Genomic DNA, 21,428 nt, shown 5'->3' on the forward strand with positions numbered 1-21,428 from the left:
GTTCGCGCTTGTGTCATAGCTGCTCGTAAATAAGGATCACGATTTGATCTCGAAATTAGTCGATCTTTCTCGATCTAATTATACGTAAATTGTCGTACTTGTTACCCGTGGTTTTGCCCGCGGCCATCAGTATATAAAGTATCTTATGTATTAAGTGAAAATATAAACTAAGTCTATGCCAAATATCAATAAAACATGTCATGGTTACACAAAATGTATAATGTTACCTAAACTTACCACATTCATCGCAATAAATTTAATTTAATTTAATTTAATTTAATGTAATTTAAATTAATTTCATTTAAATAATTGAACTACTAAGCCTATTTTGATAAACTTTCTATGGAATCAATCTGAAAGTATTCTTTATAGAAAAGAATTCTCCAAATTAGTTGATGTTTGAAAGAAATATAAAAAAATACAGTTGAATTGAGAACTCCCTCCTTTTTTGAAGTCAGTTTAAAATACATCATAAAATTTTATAACGTATAATAATATTAGTAGGATTCATTTCCTACTATCTACATGTTACTATAATTTATTGAATCATTTTTACACAATTATTGTTTACGCCATCTATTGTCGTGTACAGTCAACACTCTATTTATAAATACTTGGCGTTGAAAAATTCTAATGCAGGAGCAATTTTCAACCGCAATTTTACTTTGAGAGACTAACGCTCTCATTGCTAAGAATATACCCTTTCAGGTTGGCCTCCACTTGGTTCCTTTTAGAAACTATTGTGGTTGAAGTTTGATTTGAAATTGATTGAATAAGCCAACTGACCTGCTTTCGTCCTTAATGGTACCTTGCTAACCTATATCGATGATATAGGTAGGGTTACCATTTCATAATTATCCATTAAAAAAAACCAGTCTATAAAACCTTAGTTTGAAACACAGAGATAAATAATCTGACATTTATCAAACTGCGGAATAAAGTAAGTTACAACAACAACAATTCCTGACAAGATCTTGGACTGTTGCGACAATGTTGTACCTGATAAACGTCTCTACAATTGAAAAGGTATTAAAATAATGCCACATCCACGAATTTTCTACGATTACAGGAAGGGTACTACGTTCTCCAGTCCCTAGGTATTAATCAAGCCATCCTCTTCTTGAAGACATGACTCGTGTACCAATACACTTATCCTGAAGGATTTTTAGGAAATATAATATATAGGTACTTGGTGCTTGTATTTTTACACTCACCGTAATGTATCTCGTTTCTATCTTGATTTGATTTGATCGGAGAGGAGACTTTGTACAAAACTCGATTGCTTGGGTACCTCTGTCCCATTCGTGTTTCTACCGTGAAGCAGTTGTGTTTGCATGGTTGTGTTTCGGTTTGAAGGGTGGGATATGGCGTGAATTTATAGGGTACAGTGGAATAACACCTGAGTTCTCAGGAATGGCAACGCATGGGGGGTATCATGGGCGAAACAGTACACTCTGTTATGTCCATGGTACTGCTCATGTCTATAGGCGACGGTTACCACTTTCCATCAGGTGGGCCGTCAGCTTGTTTGCCATTCTAAGGTGTATAAAAAAATTGTTATAAGATGTTTCTATATAGAACACTTTTAACGGCAATCTTCACTAATCGTAATTGTTCTATTATTTTACTAACTTGTTTCTTAAAATATAGATAGAGCATTGATCCTCAAAAACGGGTCAATTTTTGTCAGCTAATTATCAAGTTAGCCGACTCGTTTTTTTTTATCAGTATTCTAAAGATTTACGCATAAAATGTATCTTGACGTATTATTTAATAAATATAATGAGTGTTTATGCATTAAAAAGATTCAGAATTTATAAGATAAAATAAATATAGAAGTTATAAAGGAATCACTCATAACTATTTATCACGCAAAATTATATGGAAAAGTTGATCCGTTGTTTTCGAAGCATCTCTATGGATACACTGTATCTATATATTCTAAGCTAGATTATATAAAGTAGGCAAGAGTCTGATAATGAAGTCCAAAAGCTACGAAAGCTTGTTTGTTTTTTTATAACAGATTTGTTTATTGACGTCGCGATGTAATTAAAAAAAAAATAACTTTAAAAATATAACGAACGAAACGATAAAAAGAATCAATTAAAAACGTCATTCCCGTTCGTGAGTTATGATCGAGAGTGCATAGAAAGATCGTGATTTGTTTCACAACTTTCTTGGTAACTTTTCCAATTTCTCTTTCCCCAAAAATTTTAATTGGACTATTATGGGCATTCAAAAAATTAATTAGCCAATTCGCTCCAGCCGTTCTCAAGATTTTTCTAACGAATTTAACGATAATAATTTATTAACGAATAATATTTGATTTTTATTTCTTTTGAATTTATTTAGCTTTAGCTTTTACACGCGAAGTTGTATCATTCTTATTAATCGTCGCCGGAATTTGTTTATTAATTGAGATAAAATGTAGTCTATATCCTTCTCTATCCCATATAGTATGTGGATATTAATTAAATATACACATACTAAATTAAATAAGGAAGGAATTTTTACAAAAAAATTAATACCTTTTTTATTTAATTTAAGATCTTTATTATTTAAGGGACGTCTACTATGATTTTTTTCTATAATTTGAGAGGAAACAATTAAATTATTCAAGATATAAAAAAAAAATTAGTAGTTCAGTGAAAAATATCAAAATTGTAAAATCTTAAATTTGAAGACTTTATATATATATATATATATATATATATATATATATATATATATATATATATATATATATATATATATATATATATATATATATATATATATATTGTTTTATATATATATAAAATTTTTATATTATATAGAAAACAATCGAGAGGGCTCGGACTTTCTTTGTGTGATAGGATTTGAAACAAGCATCGTAGTATTTATTTATTTATTTACAAGTAGTACTTACTACTACTTTACAGTTACTTCACTGACAAAGCCCCAAGGATAAGCAAGCTGAAGTGGTAATGGGCTGGTCACATAGCTCAACGAAGAAAAGTTCTTGTTGCGACCACGTACGGGCAAACGAAGTGTAGTATAACAACCCCCCCCCCCCTCGCCCCCCATTAGACAGAGTGACCACCTCAATTGCATTGCAGGGAATCAGTGGATGCAGGTGGTTCAGAACCATTCCTTACAATAGTCTATGGACAGATAATTCATGGCCGAGATAATGATAATGATAATGGGGAAAAAGTGATTGAAAAAAAAAATAAGATGAAAAAAGCCTTACATTTCGGTGATCAGTATTCACGATGTCGTGTCAACACCTGAAAATATAAAAAAAAAAAATATTAATTTATATAATGACATAACAATGATTAGAAATAACAAACAATTTTAACGCTCCTCTACTAATACTTTCTGTCGTTTTTGAATTTCGAATTCTCGAAATTTCTGCCTTGATTTGTTTTATAACTGGGGTAGTTTCCTAGCTGTACGTATCTCTAATTTTGATTACAACCTGTATAAATCTTCTTGAACTTAGTAAAGTAGATGCAGGTGGTTTAGGATCGTTCCTTATGGCAGTGTTTGGAGGAGGCCTATGTTCAGAAGTGGATAGATAATGGCTTTTTTTTATACAACTTAGAAAGGCAAACAAGCTGACGGCCCACCTGATGGAAAGTGGTAAGGGTCGCCTATAGACATGAGCAGTACTATGGACATAACAGAGTATACTGTTTCGCCCATGATACCCCCATGCGTTGCCATTCCTGAGGACTCAGGTGTTATTCCTCTGTACCCAGTAAATCCACGCCATATCCCACTCTTCAAACAGAAACACAGCCATGCAAATACAACTGCTTCACGGTTGAAACACGAATGGGACAGAGGTACCCAAGCAATCGACTTTTGTACAATGTCTCCCTCTGATGCTGAGATGATGATGAGGATTTTAATATAAGTTAAGTTTCCATTTCCTCAGAAGTGACTTAAAAAATTATAATTGTTCGTACACAATAATTAATGATCGGTTAATTTCTCACTTTGTACAAAGAAACAATTAACAGCATGGAGTGCCAACGTAATTATGAGTATTGCATAGAATATTGTCACAAGTATATGTTATGATTACTACAGTCTATGGTTCATGTTTATGGTGGCCATAAACGTTGTCTACACATATATATATATAATATATAAAACCTATATCAATAATTATAATTTTATTTATGTGTACTTCCCTTATCGTAGTGTCATTTACCTTGATCTTGGGAATATTTAAAGTCATTTCTTATTCAAAGAGTCTCGCTGCGTGCCTCTGTAACTAGAGACAAAGAAAACACGACAAATTGAAGACTAACATTTACTCCCACAAGTTTAGCAGCGGGTACATTCTTTGATTTAGACGGTCCCAATTTAAAGGCGCCAGCGATATCATTGGCAATAGCAGGCGGTGGTTTATTAAACAATACAATGGTAACTCAGCCTGTAGTATCTATAATGGATGATTGACGAGGATAAAAAGCAGGTCAGGCATCTTCTGTGACGAATTTAGTAAGAATGAACCATGATGGTTTCCAGGAGGGAAGGGGAGACTACGTGGAGAATAACTTGATATATTGCTATTGCTAGCATTGAGGCCGCTAGTCCCATAATTCCATTCCATTTTCACCTATGGGTGAGGAAGAAGTGAAATTTGTTCGCTTATTGTGATAAATTTACAAGGAATAAACCACAATTATTTATGCAGGGTCCACATTGTGATCTATTTATGTAATATATTGTCGTAATTTGATAATAATGGAGGTATCAATTTTTATTACAATTATCTGCCTACTTATGATTAATTTTTTTAATTATTTGATTATCCGCAAACTGTTATAACTTGAACCAAAAAAGGTCGAGAGACTCTTGATTCTAGTATATTTAAGGTTTCTTTTAATTACATGCCTTTTTTAATTTAGAGCGTGTACTTACTTATACATAATATATTTAATGTTATTTTATAATATTATTAAATGCTAGTTTAGTATAAATAATTTTATTTTTGAGAAAAAGTAAATCTCAATTTTAGCAAGTTAATATTAGACCAAGTTGACCTTACCGAAAATTTTATGTTATAAATACATTATTATATTAAAAAAGTATTTTGTAATCCTACGTCCATGTCTGTAGGAGATGGTTACAATTTTACATTAAGGGGACCGTCACTTTACTTGACATTTAAGTATTTTAAAGAACCTAAAATATATTAAGAAAATTATATGTTTTATGGGGTGGACAGCATGACGAGGTAAATTATAGAGTAAGTTTTTCACTATTCAAAATGATACAAGTATTTTAAATTAACAGAGAATTTATTGAGTCAATAAAGAGTTAAGATGTAGCAAACATACGAACTCACATTTATAATAGTAGTAAGAAGTAATTGTTAATCTTCGAGCTGGCCATCTGTAAACTATTAGCATGTAGATAATTTAAAATATAGAGTTGTCATTGGAAAGCTCAAAGAGCTGGTGTTTTATTTTCTGTACTGTTTGCGAGTATAAATAAGATATGCGCCCTTCGAACTCTCAATACCAATATTTTAAAGTAATACTTTTGTTAATTTAATTTAATTGTTATTAGTACAACACTAAGCTTATTAATTATAAAAAAAAAATCATAGTGCAATAAATTAATAAATAGGTAATTTAAGAATTACAATTTTATAAAAGAATAATTACTTGATTATCGCGAACTGTTATGACTTACGCCATAACAGGTGTAGAGCAGCCAAGAACTCTTGACTGTAGTGTAGTTACGGTTACTTTTAATTACACGCCCACTCCATTTTAGTGTACTTTGTGTATATATTTTTACATGCAACAACCAAAAATGCACTCTATGTAAATAATAGTTAAATACTAAATATAAAAAAAAAATCTTAAGTCTCAAAACCTGATGAGGGACGTTAGGTATTAGAGGCATTTTTATTGACGAAATGTTTTAGATCAAGTTAGGTCAATCGGTCCATCGTGGTGAGTTTACTAGAAATTGATCATAATGGTTCCTAATGAGCGATATAATCTTAAAGAGAGTAGAATTCTTTATTATTTTATTTATTTACATAACATACATGTTTATGTTGCAATCATCGGCATAACATACATATTATAGCGATGTTTTAAAAGGTGTGCTGCTGCCCATTCACCGACCATTAAGTTCCCTTGGCCTCTTACGATACCCACGGGAAAGGAAACGGGTGGCCTACGGGATCACACGTTAAAATAATTTGCTTGTGTAAGTATTACTACATCATAACCTTTAAGAAAAGAGCATATTCCTTTGCAAAAGATCGGCAGCACACCTGCAATGCCTCTGGTGTTGCGGGTGATCATGGGCGGCGGTAGTAACTTACCGTCAGGTGAGCCACATGCTCGTTTGGCTCCTGTATTATAAAAAATTACAGGCAAATTATACACTACCTCAATGAAATATTGAGAGAAACAAAATTGGAAACTTTGTTTTCTTATTCAAAGGCTTTATTTATGTATTATACGGTAGATTGGTATCGCTTTATGTACACTCCATGATTTATGCCATAAATATGAGTAAGGTAAAAATATTATCATGAATTTCAGATTATATTTAGATTATATATTAAACTTTTGGGAATATATCAAGTGTGAAAAAGAGCAAAAAATATAGCAATATCTCGTCATTATCATATCAGCCTTTGTTTCCCTGTTCACTGCTGAACATAAACCTCCCACTAGCCCCTTAGTCAGTAGCTGCCACGCTTGGCAGGCGAAGTGGACGGTTATATTGCTAGCAATAGGGCTGTTAAACTCTATTACTAACAATCCCTTTCTCCCTTCAGGTCACCGTCACGACTTTCATAAAAAAAAATCTAAGCATTCCTGTATCAGAAAAAAAAAATTTACTTTAACTTTAACTAAATGCATGAGGTTTAGAAATTATATATATATAAATCTTTGTTAAGTTTAACGGCATGCCAGATTATGATAGGAGATGAAAAAGTGGAGCAAGTGAGTGAGTTTCTATATTTAGGTTCTTTGTTTACGAGGGATGGGAAGTGTGAAAGAGATATTGAGAGGAGAGTTAAAGCGGGAAACAGTGTTAACGGTGCACTGCTCTCGATTATGTCAAGTAAAAATGTATCGAGCAAAGCTCGCCTTGCTATAATTCAAGGAGTACTGACACCAACACTCATGTATGGAAGCGAATCGTGGGTATGGCAGAAGAAGCATGAAAGTAAGATAAATGCTGTACAGATGAGAGCTTTGAGAAGTATGTGTGGTATTACTTTAAAAGATAGAGTAAGAAACAGTGTGATTAGAGAGAAGTGTGGACTGAAAGTCGATGTAGTGACCAAAATCGAAAAAGGAATGTTGCGTTGGTTTGGTCATTTGGAGAGGATGGATGAAAGAAGAATTACGAAAGAGATTTATCGAGCAAGAATGAATGGAGATGTCGGTAGGGGCCGTCCTAGACGGACGTATGTCGACCAAATAGGCGACGTGCTGAAGAAGGGCCAAATTAAAAGTACCCGTAACCGACGAGCGTGTATGACAAGATTGATGAATGTGGAAGAAGCGAAAGAGGTTTGTTTGAATCGAAGCATTTGGCGTTCCATTGTTTCTGCCTACCCTAATGGGAGACAGGCGTGACAGATATGTATGTATGTATAAATCTTTGTACGTTGTTGCACCTATAGGGGTAGTGTATTCTTGAGGACAAACCCTCTGTAATAATATAAAAATAAAAACAATATATGATGGTTATATAAAACTGTACTGTAGTCATCTAGTTTCTTTTATTTAGAGAATGAAATAAAGTAAAAATCCCATCGTATCTCTGGGTTTATTGTTCACTATATTATGAAAATATATTTTTTTCTGGGTATGATGTAGAATTGGGTAATAAACTATGATGTATTTTGACATCGACTTAATTCACAATTATTTACACAGGGACGACGCAGCACAATGGTATACTAGGCCGACTTGTAGACCGTAAAATGATACTAAAATGTTTGCATGTTTTTTAATCAACTTGAACATTCACTTGAAGGAAAGTGGCAAATGTAAATTTTCAACTAATACACCGGTGATGGAAAGTACCGATAACAAACTAAAGCAATCAGAATAATGACGGTAGATTTGGTTATTATAATATTTGGCATAACTAGTTTAATTATCTATTGAAAAGAAAGAAAGAAATATTTTTATTCAAGGAAACTTAGATTTAAGTATTTTTTAATAGTTATTTTTTTCATTACCGCTTATTAAGTATGCAATTTTAGCCAATTGACATTAATAACATAGTTGTACAATTTTCACAACTTATATATCGTATTTTCTTTTACTCTATCTATATAATTTAAGGTTAAAATGTATTGATGTTTAAATTTCGATACACCAGTATTTAAGTTGAAGTAAGACAGGTTACTTTTTATCCTTGCCAAATAAAATACCTCGTTTATACGAACAAAGTCATTGGTAAAAACTAGAATTAAAAAATATTATGCAGATTTTCGACTGTATCACACACTTCTTAGGAGTATAAGCTTAAGAGGTTCATAGACGATTAAACAGCTTCAATCAAGCATGCTGGTTTTAACGCCAGTCAAGCGTGATCGATCGACAATGTTCACTTGATGTTTCAAACATGCCAGTACGTAGTTTCATATAGAATTATATTTTTTTCTAGACGAGAAATTTATTTTTATAAAAATAATAAGTTTATTTAAAAATATTTTTTTAAATAAGTTTTTATAATGCAATCCGCCATTTTATAGTTGCGGCCATTGTGAAGTGACTCATTTGTATCGTTACCATAGATTAAGGATTACCATCCATGCCTGTGGCATTCACTTTCAGTAACGTTTGTACATCATGTATTCTACCAGATCTTTCAAATATTACCTCCCTATATTATGGGGCAAGACAAAAAATACATCCATTCGCCAACTTGTGGCGGCCATTTTGAATATATACAATAACGAGTAATTTTTTTTTTATGGGTGAAAATGGTATGGTCACCCCGCCTGCGCTAACAGGATACACTGGCGGAGCACCAGTGAAGGGTGAGATGAGAGTGAAAACAGGCCAGTTAGCCCATCATGATGAATTCATCAGGAATTAACCATGATAGTTTCCAGGGAGAACCGCGAGGAGGTCGACCTGGTTGGGTATATTGCTAGCAATGGGATTCTCAGTCTCCATTACTTATAATCCCTTTCCCCCAATATTGAGTATTATATATTGTATCATAATCAGAACTAAATGTGTATGCAATATTTTAGTTCAATCGAATGTTAAAATGTTTAAATTAACCTAAGTTGAGTAACTTACATAAATTGCAAGTTAAATAAAAGCTTATAGTATAAACTTAGTCAGCATTAGCAATAAATAATTTTAAAATTTAGATCATAAAATTTTTAAAAGTTCTAGAGAAAATAAATGCATCACATAGTTTAATCAAGCAGCTAAATGTGAGCATGAAGCGGTTTTATAAAGCAATGTAACAAGTTATAAGCGGCAAAATTTATGTATTTGCAAAAGTGCTTGGGTATATGAATCTGTTTACGATTTGCAACCAAGTTGCGTGAGAAACTGCAATCTTTCATACAAATGAGTTATTTTTATTCCTATTAAGAACTTATTACCTGCCGTGTGGTCTCGGAATAAAATGGTGGCTTAAGGAAAGGCTACCTAAGTAAAAGGTGGCTTTTCCTTTCACGCGGAAGTTGTAAGAAGGAACTCAATTGTCGAAGGATAGGCAGCAGCGTCCGTTTCAAAACATCACCAAAGTCTAACTGCGATTACCGGGGGAAAAGGGATTGTTAGTAATGGAGACTGAGAATCCCATTGCTAGCAATATACCCAACCAGGTCGACCTCCACGCGGTTCCCCCTGGAAACTATCATGGTTAATTCCTAATGAATTCATCATAATGGGCTAACTGGCCTGTTTTCATTCTCATCTATCACCCTTCACTGGTGGTTCGCCAGCGTGTCCTGTTAGCGCGGGCGGGGATACCATACCATTTTCACCCATCAAAAAAAAAAACAAAATTAATTAGTAGCAATAAAGCCAACTATACGTTGATTAATAAGTCAAAATAAACAATAATAATAATAGCTAGTGAAATATATAGGAGAATAACTTCCACACTATGTTGCGTGAGTGGGTTAATCAAAACGGGACGGCCCTACTGGATTTGCAAGAGTGACTGACGATTTGCGGTGGATTGGATTACCCCACCCCCAGTTCTTTCTTATCGCTCTAGTATTACGTCCGCTAAATTAGATTCCTGCATGAGTTACGCAACGCAATATAGAATGTGGAGACATTCTATTGCCTTATTGTTCCCCTCCGTATTGAGAGGTTACGTCAGGCGCTGAGGTAGCAGCTTCAAAATGGTTCTGTCGGATTTATAATTATTATGTGATTATTGTCTTCCAATTATATTGTCAATAAATATATATACAAATATACAAATACACATATACATATACATATACATATACATATACATATACATATACATATACATATACATATACATATACATATACATATACATATACATATACATATACATATACATATACATATACATATACATATACATATACATATACATATACATATACATATACATATACATATACATATACATATACATATACATATACATATACATATACATATACATACATACACGATTATATACTGTAATACTAATAAAGTAACGATAGAGATCAAAGGTGACGGTGATAAAGAAGACGATGAAGTGCTTTCACAGCCTTTTCAATTATGCAATAGTCGTTTGCTTGGGCACCTCTGTCCCATTCGTATTTCTACCGTGAAGCAGTTGTGTTTGCATGGCTATGTTTCGTATTGAAGGTGGGATATGGCAGTGAATTTACAGGGTACAGAGGAATAAACATCTGAGTCCTCGGGAATAGCAACGCATGGGGGGTATCATGGGCGAAACAGTATACTATATTATGTCAATGGTATTGCTCATGTCTATAGGCGACGGTTACCACTTTCAATCAGGTGGGCCGTCAGCTTGTTTGCCATTCTAAGTCGTGTAAAAAAATTATGTATGTTTATGATATAAATTTGTATACATAAGTAACATTTGTTTAATGTATTCATTTAAATGTATTTATATGACACAATGTACATACAATCATAATGTAGATCTTCATTATATGTGTTATATAATTTATAAGTCAATGTGGATACGTCAGTAAATGTTTTTCTACAAGAATTTTTAATTTTTTACTGCATTATTACGTTTTTTTTCGCCAAAGGTTGACAAAGAAGAGAATGCTTTATAACATTAACTCCTTTTGTACCAAACATTTTTTTTAATGTTAATAGAATAACTAAATAATTGTAAAAGTATTTATCTATTACCTTTACATGTCTTAAAAGCTCGACCAATTGTTAAGAAATTTTGTTATTCACGTAGTAGTTCGAGAATATCATTAGACTGCGAAGAATAAAATAGTTGGGCTTATTTAAGCGAAGTCTTTCTAGAGAGACATTTATCTAGGCTTTATTAATGTAAGGGAAAAAGTGTACCCGTCTAGTCTAGGTTAGATAAGCCTTTCCGCTCTAAATTATAGTTATAAATCTGCGAAACATTATTATAAATGTATGTGTCTTTTTGAGAATAAATCCACGCGGCCTATCTGAAAGCGTTATACAGAGACAAACTGCTTCCTCTCTCAGAGAGCTAAGAGTTGCCACTCACATCCTGCAAACTCAAGTATGCGACACCCTTATGGTACTATTTATTTTAATAAAACAAAGCTCTGTTGAAAAGGGGGCTTTGCCGTCTTTCAAAATAACATATAATACGTTGACGCTACAGTCGTGATCGTGTTTAGATATACACACAAAAATGTTACCCCTTAAATTGGGCACTTCACTTGAAAAATAGCTCGGTTATTTCCTTGGCTTTTTGAATGCCTTTCGGGCGTAGGAAACGTCTAGCTTTAAAAATGTACAGGATTATTTGACTTCATTAGATAAATTTTCGTAACGTCCGGCTTTATTAAGGTTCAACCTTTTAAATCTTGTGGTACTTAGTTTTTGAGTTTGAATAGTTTTTTTTCCGACTCTTTTATTTCACAAACCTAATATTAATGTGGGTTTTTCTACAAGTAATTTGCGGTAATCAGTGTAACGTTTCGGTGAATTATAACCAGTTTGTGTCGTATAGGGTGTGAAAAATGGTACATTATAGTGTTGTGACGAAGTCGTTTTTGATATTCGAGTATTTTTGGTACTCGTTAAAAAAATTCTGATTCGAGTTTGAGGACTTTGACTCTACTAGTACTCGAAAGTACAAGTGTTCGGAAAGTTTTTTTAAGTACATCTAACGAGTAGTTTTTCAACCGTTTTCTAAAGCTTACTTGTAATGAAAATAAAAAGTAGTTAATTTTAATTTTTTGCGTTATTTATACATATTTTGAAATTAATGATATGGACTTAACGCAACGTCATTACAGGTAATTAGTAATTACATACCTGATTGTTATTGTCGAAGTTTCGACGTGGAATGCGTCGCGTTAAAATATTAAAATAATAATTGTTCTGTTATTTAATATTTTTTTCTCTGTTAATTAAGGAAAAAATTAAATGATAAACAAAAATATAAATTTAGCATCCCAGTGTCGTTTTCGAATATCTCGTATTCGAATTCTGTATGTTGAGTTGGTATTCGAGTACCCAAGATACCTAATAGATATTCGAGTCCGTATTCGAGTTAACTACACAGTACATCTCTGGACATTAGTATCTAGGTTACGTACATAATTTATATGGTTAGAAGCCTGACAACCATTATAATTTATGTGAGTATAATTTATGTAAGTAAAATTGAATGGTATACTTACAAAAATTAAATCTACAGGGTGTAATTGAAATAATTAGCAACCTTCTACTAGTGAAAGTAATATTTCATACTAGTTGTATCCCGTGGTTTCATCCACATGAATCAAGATATTTTGTATACAAAATATCTTATATACTAAGTTGGGATGTAAACTATCCGTGTTTTTATTTATTTGTATTGTAGCAAATCTTAAACCTGTTCAGTACTTTTTGCAATTTATGATACTAGCTGTGTCTCGTCTTTATCCATGTAAATCAATAAGTCTCAGTAGTTTTTGCGTGAAAAAGTAACAAACATTGTGCTTCAGATTAACTGCTAATCATTTTAATATATAATTTGCCAAATCAGTGAATTTACTGGGTACAGAGGAATAACATCTGAGTCCTCAGGAATGGCAACGCATGGGAGGTATCATTGGCGAAACAGTATACTCTATTATGTCCATGCTACTGATCATGTCTATAGGCGACAATTACCACTTTCCACCAGGTAGACCGTCAGCTTGTTTGCCATTCTAAGTAGCATAAAAAAAATAGAAGTACTGTATATCAATTTAAATGAGCACAGTCGTGAGGCATAGCTAGTTTATAATGTAGATAACTGTGCTTCAGATTAACTGCTAGTCATTTTAATATATAATTTGCCTACTTTTACCAGAGGGAGACTTTGAATAAAAGTCGTTTGCTTGGGCATCTCTATCCCATTTGTGTTTTAACCGTGAAGCAGTTGTGTTTGCATGACTGTATTTCGGTTTGAAGGGTGGGATATAGCAGTGAATTTACAGGGTACACAGGAATAACACCTGAGTCCTCAGGAATGGCAACGCATGGGGGGTATCATGGGCGAAACAGTATACTCTGTTATGTCCATAGTATTGCTCATGTCTATAGGCGACGGTTATCACTTTCAATCAGGTAGGCCGTCGACTTGTTTGCCATTCTAAGTTGCATAAAAAAACCTTCTGACCCACTTTTTCTTTCTATTTCATGCATCTACACTATTATGCACTATCGAATGTAACATAATTACTAGTACGTAATAATTTACGTGGTAAGTAACAAACAACAGAGTAACATTCTGCGATAAATTTGAAAAATGGAGTCAGTTTATTTTCAACAGTGACCGTAGTAATACTGTTGCCACACTCGATGTGTTTAATTCCGGGACAAGTACATTATTATTTGTTTTATCAGCCATAAACAGTCCACAACGACAAAAATGCTAAATTCTTTTGCTTTTATTGCTATTATTAAGACATTTACATTAATTTTTCTTATTATTATTATATATATTATGGAACAGTACAAATATCGTCTAGTTTTATTACAATTATGTATCATATATATATATATATATATATATATATATATATATATATATATATATATATATATATATATGTTACAATTATATGAAATTTATATATATATATATGTTATATATATATATATATAAATTTCATGATAATTTAGACGTCAAGAAGTAATAAAGACACTCATTTTCACTTTTATGAAGGACTCTCAACTTTTAAAGACAATTTAGATAATTACTACCCGCTGGCCAAAGTCTTGACCGTAAACTGCCACATATTAGTGATGGGCAATATACACGATATACAGTTATAATATTTATATATTGATTGGCCTGATAATCTGAATGAAAAACTCAATATAAGATATCAGATGTGGTGTGAGTGATTTAATATATTGATATTGGATTTCATGACTCAGGTTGTGAGCGAAAAAACGGCATCGAACCTGGTTTGGGCGACATGGAAATGGGTTGACAACCATTACAGATATTGAAATATATATTTATTTATTTATACTCTATTGTACCCATATTACAGGTTGAAGAATTTTTAATAAGTATAGAGTAGTACAAAATGTGGTCTTATTGCTAAGCAATCTCTTCCAACCATGCAAGACAATTATGCCTCATAGTTGACATGTAACGAATGCCGTTAGGCGTTAAGTCCACTATATGTACACTTATTTATACTTATTATATGAATGAATGAATGGTTTATTTTCTCTTCACAAAAGGTAGAATAAAGCGACAACTTGAGGTACAATTTGATATGAAGACTAATTTTGTGAGAGATATAATTGTGCATTGAAGTTTAAATAAATAAACAATTACGATATTGAAATCCAATATATAGTTGCGATTTGATATAGTGCCGACATTCCCATGTCTACTTCATCTTCCTAAATAAAGTGATATTCTTACGAACTAAGACATTACCTTGAAAGAATGGGATGACATTATAGTTTAATGGTGCTCAAACAATTTACTTAGATATGAAGACTTGGAAAGTATATTTTCTTGAAAAGTTTAGAAAAACTAGCTTCGTGCTAGTGGATTTCATAAACGAATTAATGAGTAGAGATTTTATTATTTAGAACATATTTAATGCAACAATTATTTTTAGAAATGTATATGTTGTATATTTGATTATCATTGTGAATTTACCAGTAGTTGCCAATGTTGGAAGGCGGGTTGGCAACCGCAATTAGGCTTTTGGTGATGTTTTAAGAGGGAAACTGCTGCCTATCCCTCGATCATTAAGTTCCCTTAGTCTCTGAATCTAATGTATTGTTACTGATTGGTTTTTTAACATACTATTATAACTTTATTATTATTAATTGAATAAATAGTTGATGTAATGTTAAGTCACTTATATGTATGTATTAAATGTAATGTATCTTGTACCCAATAATAAATTTGCATGCTTTAGACTATAAGGCGAACATTTGTACTTCACAATAGATCAATATCTGTAAAAACAATGTTCTAACAAATAAACAAATCTAATCTAATCTTAGTAGCTTCTTACAACACCCACGGGGAAGGAAGGGGTAGTATACCGGGGCTCACACGGCAGGGAGTCAATGGATGCAGGTGACTCAGGATTGTTTCTTATGGCAGTCTATGGGGAAGGCCTATTGCTCAGTAGTGGACAGATAATGGCTGAGATGATGAAGACGAAGCATGTTTGTTCCAGTATCAAGTAAAAACTGCTGCATAAAATTTGATGCGATTTTAACACCTGTATTCCTAAAGACCTAACTTAAAATCGCCATGTGCGCCCCGCCATAGAATGGGCCGCCTCCTTTCCTGTGGGTGTCGTAAAAGACGACTAAGAGGGGGCAAGGTACCGGCAGCAGCGTCCCTTCTTAAACATTTTAAAACCCTAACTGCGGTTGCCAATCCGCCTGCCAAGCGTGGCTGGCAACAACTGGCAAAACTCCCCTTATGGGGAAGGCTTATGTCCAGCAGTGGATAACGGCTGAAATAATAATATTATTATTATTACTTAAAATCTGGTGCATGTTATCTTGACATGTTATCTAGACGTGGCTAGGCCTTTTTAAGTGGTTGTCCTTCTGATCTTGATCTGTGCGAACTAGTGGGAAAAAAGCTAGTGTCCCATTATGCATGACAAACTCTGGCAACACTGTTGCCATGTTTATACATTACGCGTGGCCCCCAGTGTAAAGTCATAAATCTGAGTTCCGCAACTATCGCGTACCACGAGCGTAGCCCACGATATCGTGTTTCTTCACTAATGCATTAAGTCAAAAAGTAGTTTAGTAGCAGTTTCCAGTTTGGACATGAAAATGACATTACTTTTGATAAAAGAAATGTAGACACTTGCAAAGTAACGTTTGATAAAAAAATGGCACTTTCGTTTCTTTTTTATTATCATAACTAGCTGTATGCCGCGGGTTCACCTATGTCAATCAGTACATAAACTATCCTTTGTACTAAATTAGGGTATTAGGTAAAAAATCTATAACTTTTTTTTATACGACTTAGAATGGCAAACAAGCTGACGGTCCACCTAATGGAAAGTGGTAACCGTCGCCTATAGACATGAGCAGTACCATGGACATAAAACAGTATATTCATTCGCCTATGATACCCCCCATGCGTTGCCATTCCTGAGGACTCGGGTGTTATTCCTCTGTACCCAGTAAATTCACGCCATATCCCGCCCTTCAAACTGAAACACAGCCATGCAAACACAACTGCTTCACGATTGAAACACGAATGGGACAGAGGTATCCAAGCAATCGACTTTTGTACAGTCTCCCTCTGATGAGAGGGAGACTTTGTACATTGTTTGTATCGAGGCTATTTTAGTAATTCATTTTAATTATTAGTTTTGTCGTACTGGAAATAATTTTAGAATTATCGTCGGGTTAATTCAGAACAAAGTCTCAACGTCATTAGATCTTTGTACAGGTTTGTTTGTGTCGGGGATTTTTTTTATTATTTTTTATTACATTTATTTCAGTTACTCCTTTCGTCGTATTTGGAATAAATAAAGCATTAGTATGTTTTCTGTCTGTCTGTAAAACAAATCTGTGATGAAATATGTTGGTGATTAAATATCGATTAAATGGCGTGAATTTACAGGGTACAGAGGAATAACATCTGAGTCCTCAGGAATGGCAACGCATGGCGAAACAGTATACTCTGTTATGTCCATGGTACTGCTCATGTCTCTAGGCGACGGTTAGCACTTTCCATCAGGTGGGCCGTCAGCTTGTTTGCTATTCTAAGTTGTATAAAAAAAAATCGATACATCAGTGTTTAAATAGTTTTAATGATAAATTGCATTAATAAAAGGTCGTGTCTTAATTTAAATCATATTCTAAATACAGGTAAATACTGTTTATTTATATATACTTTATTGCATACAAAGATTACATTACTGGTTACTTGATCAGAATTAGTTTACGAGTACCCTAGCGATAAGATCGCCTTTTGTACCTTTATGTGTATATTTCAATGTGTATTTATGTTTTTTATAGGTGATAATGAAATAGTAACCCCACCCGCGCTATCGGTATACACCGGCGGGGCACCAGTGAAGGATGATAGATGAGGATGAAACAGGTCAGTAAGCCCATCGTGACGAATTCCACGAGAATTGTTCACGATGGTTTCCAGGGGGAACCACTCGGAGGTTGACCTGATAGGGCATATTGCTAGCAATGGGGCTGGCAAACTCCATTGCTAACAATCCCTTCCCCCCTCTGTATTTATGTTACTGTATTTCACTTGAATTATTCACTTGTTATTGTATATTTTTATTTATGGTGCAATAAAGAGTTAAATATTATTAATAATTATTATTATTATTTTGTTTAATTCCGCTATTATTATGTGTGTGATTGTCAACACTCAAAGATTTTTTAATGAGTGATAATGGAATGGTAACCCCGCCCGCGCTAACCGTATACACCGACGGGGCACCAGTGGAAGATGATAGGTGAGAATGAATGCCCACAGTTGGCCCACCATGATGAATTCGACAAGAATTAACCATGATAGTTTACAGGGGGAACTGCGTGGAGGTCGACCTGAGAGGGTATATTGCTGGCAATGAGGCTATTAGACCTCATTACTAACAATCCCTTTCCCCTCACACTCGAAGACTAACCGCCACTATTACAACCGGAAATTCCACAACCTTCCATTTTAGCCATCAATCTCCGACTGTCATTTCCTTTACGCACGTTTTGCGACACGTGTTTCACTTCTAAATGGAGTATCTTGAATAATAATTCAATTTAATCAATGAACCAGTAAATATGGGTAAGAAAACAACTGGTTCAGTAAAAGATTATATAGTTATAAATTATTCTGAATAGTCCCAAGAGACTACAGCATGGGGTTCTTCAAAAGGGGGCTAAAGAGGTTTCTTCAGGGTCGGCAACGCACGCGTAATACCTCTGATATTGCAGGTGTTCACAGGCTACGGTAACCGCTTACCATCAGGTGGGCCGTACGCTTGTTTGCCACCTCGTTGTATAAAAAAAAATGTTGAATACAAATGTGTCAAAAAATCGTGCATACGTAAACCCGTGCTATAAAATGTATCGGGACAAAAATATCATGAATCTAAAATAAAAATAAAAATAAAATAAAAAAAAAAAAAACATTATAAATCAATAGAATGTAAGATACATTGGATAAGTTCTGCGTGCACGTGGTTTTAGACGAATAATGTGTTTGGGATGTGTTTCCCTTGATATATAATAGAATTCGGTCAACCGCTTTCACCGTAAATTTATGGGTACAGAGTTATCGCAATAAATTTTGCGTATGTTTTATAATATATCTGCAAATGTAGGTGCTTATCTTCTTATCTCTTACTAGGTTTTACCTGCGACTTTGTCCGTAATTATGGGATACGTCCACTCTATTTCATATAGTACGTGTATATTAAAATTGGGCGGGCACTTTCGACAAAGAATGGGCTACCATTTTTTTCTCATGGGTGGCGTAAGAGGCGACTAACTAAAAAATAAGTAATGGTTCCTAAATTAGTATTTTTTATAATATTGTGGGCAGCGGGAAGGTATTGTTAGTAAAGCGAACTACTAGTCTCATTACTAGCAATTTACCCTGACAGGTCGACCTCCACGTGGACGACCTGTTAACTGATCTGCTCTTTCATTTTCACTTACAATCCGTCACTGGTGCCCCGCCAGCGTACAACGTTAGCGCAAGCAGGGTTACCATACCATTCCATTATCATCCATTAAAAAAATATACATATTTATTGAATCGTGAATTTACTGGGTACAGAGGAATAACACCTGAGTCCTCAGGAATGGCAACGCATGGGGGGTATCATGGGCGAAACAGTATACTCTGTTATGTCCATGGTACTGCTCATGTCTATAGGCGACGGTTACCACTTTCCATCAGGTGGGCCGTCAGCTTGTTTGCCATTCTAAGTTCTATATAAAAAAAAAAAAAAAAAAAAAAAAAAAAAAAAAAAAAAAAAAAATCAATTATATAGATTTACTAGCTGACTCGGTAAACGTTGTTTTACCATATACATTATTTTTAGAACTGTACATGAAAATTTATCGTACTACAATTATTATATTTGATTTACATCTTGCAGTCCTATTGCGGCATATAAAAATCGCGATTAAAAAATAGGGGTTGAGGGTAAAAGGGTGAAAATTTGAAGTTGTATATTTTATTGAATGCTAAATCATAATAAAATAAAAATAAAGGAATTGTTAAAAAAAATTAGGGGTGGGTCACCCTTATCATTGAGGGGTATGAAAAATAGATGTTAGCCGATTCTCAGACCTACCCGATATGCACACAAAATTTCATAAAAATCGGTAAAGCCGCTTCGGAGGAGTTTTGTAACAAACACCGCGACACAAGAATTTTATATATAAGATATGACATTTTATTTTTGTAATGAGTGCGTTTATTGATTGTCACGGTCGAAATGGTTTCGATGTTTGTATTTCTGATTTAGTCGTATATCTTGAAGCAAGTCATGCTTACCAAAATGTCCAGACTGGTGGCAGCATGGTGGGCTGGGTCGGTAGGCTCTGTATATTATAGCTGCGTACAATATCAGATAACTTATCCGTCATACTCGTGAACGCATGCTTCTTATAGGGAAATTTTTTATCAATACGAGTTTGTGATAGTTATCGTATCCGTACATAATATATATATATTTTTGTAAATTCAACTTTTGTTATAAATGCAAGAAAAACCAAGTATTCGAGTACCTGAGTCCTTAGATTCGAGTCAGGATTAAATTTTTTTAATGAGTACAAAACTACTCAAATCCCAAAAAAGCTGATACGGCACATTACGAACATTCTTGCGTGTACAGGAAAAATACAGGTGAATCGGGATCCCACTCCTTTATAAATTCAATGTCACTAGAGCGACCCAAACCCTGGAAAATTCGCTGAATAAACTTAAGTAATCGATTAGCGTGTAATAGGGTTTATTTTGGAAGATTTGCTTGGTTCACGCAAGGAATTTCGTATTTACTGCAATGACTATGTGTACGATTTGCTAGTCAAAATTAACTTATCGATTACATAATATATATTTTATTTATTGCATTTAAAGATACAGTAATAATAACAAATTAGTAATAAAGTTAGCAAAGGCGAAGTTATCTTTAAAAGAGATCTCTTCCAGTCAACCTAACACAGTGGCATAGGAAGCAGTGAGTGGGCAGTAGTAGTGCAAAACAGAAACTAAATAACAAAAACAAATATTTACATCATTCACAAGTCATATATATTACCAGAGGGAGACTTTGTACAAAAGTCGATTGCTTGTGTACCTCTGTCCCATTCGTGTTTCTACCGTGAAGCAGTTTTGTGTTGTGCATGGCTGTGTCTCGGTTTGAAGGGTGGGATATGGAGTGAATTTACTGGGTACAGAGGAATAACATCTGAGTTCTCAGGAATGGCAACGCATGGGAGGTATCATGGGCGAAACAGTATACTCTGTTATGTCCATGGTACTGCTCATGTCTATAAGCGACGGTTACCACTTTCCATCAGGTGGACCGTCAGCTTGTTTGTCATTTTAAGTTGTATAAAATATAAAAAAAATATTGGTTAAGTAGTTAGCAAACGAACAAATTCACTTTTCCGTTTATAATATTAGTAAGGATATAAAAACACAAAGAGGAAATTGTAAAATTAATTTGTGAGTACTATATAAATGGACCAATGACTACAATATTATTTCGACATTACAAA

The 21,428-nt window shown here is 33.8% G+C and overlaps 1 protein-coding gene across 2 annotated transcripts in view; it reads right to left on the bottom strand.

Annotated features, from left to right (window-relative positions):
* The window catches only part of LOC113514821 (sex peptide receptor), a 386,799-nt gene that overhangs the window by 154,870 nt on the left and 210,501 nt on the right, over nucleotides 1-21,428 (bottom strand). For both annotated transcript variants that reach the window (XM_052891839.1, XM_052891838.1), the window contains one exon: nucleotides 3,233-3,269. The gene's annotated coding sequence lies outside the window, so the exon portion shown is untranslated. The remainder of the gene's footprint in view (nucleotides 1-3,232; nucleotides 3,270-21,428) is intronic.

This window comes from Galleria mellonella, unplaced genomic scaffold, assembly GCF_026898425.1.
Source record: "Galleria mellonella isolate WM207_F2 unplaced genomic scaffold, CSIRO_AGI_GalMel_v1 utg146, whole genome shotgun sequence".
Taxonomy (NCBI): domain Eukaryota; kingdom Metazoa; phylum Arthropoda; class Insecta; order Lepidoptera; family Pyralidae; genus Galleria; species Galleria mellonella.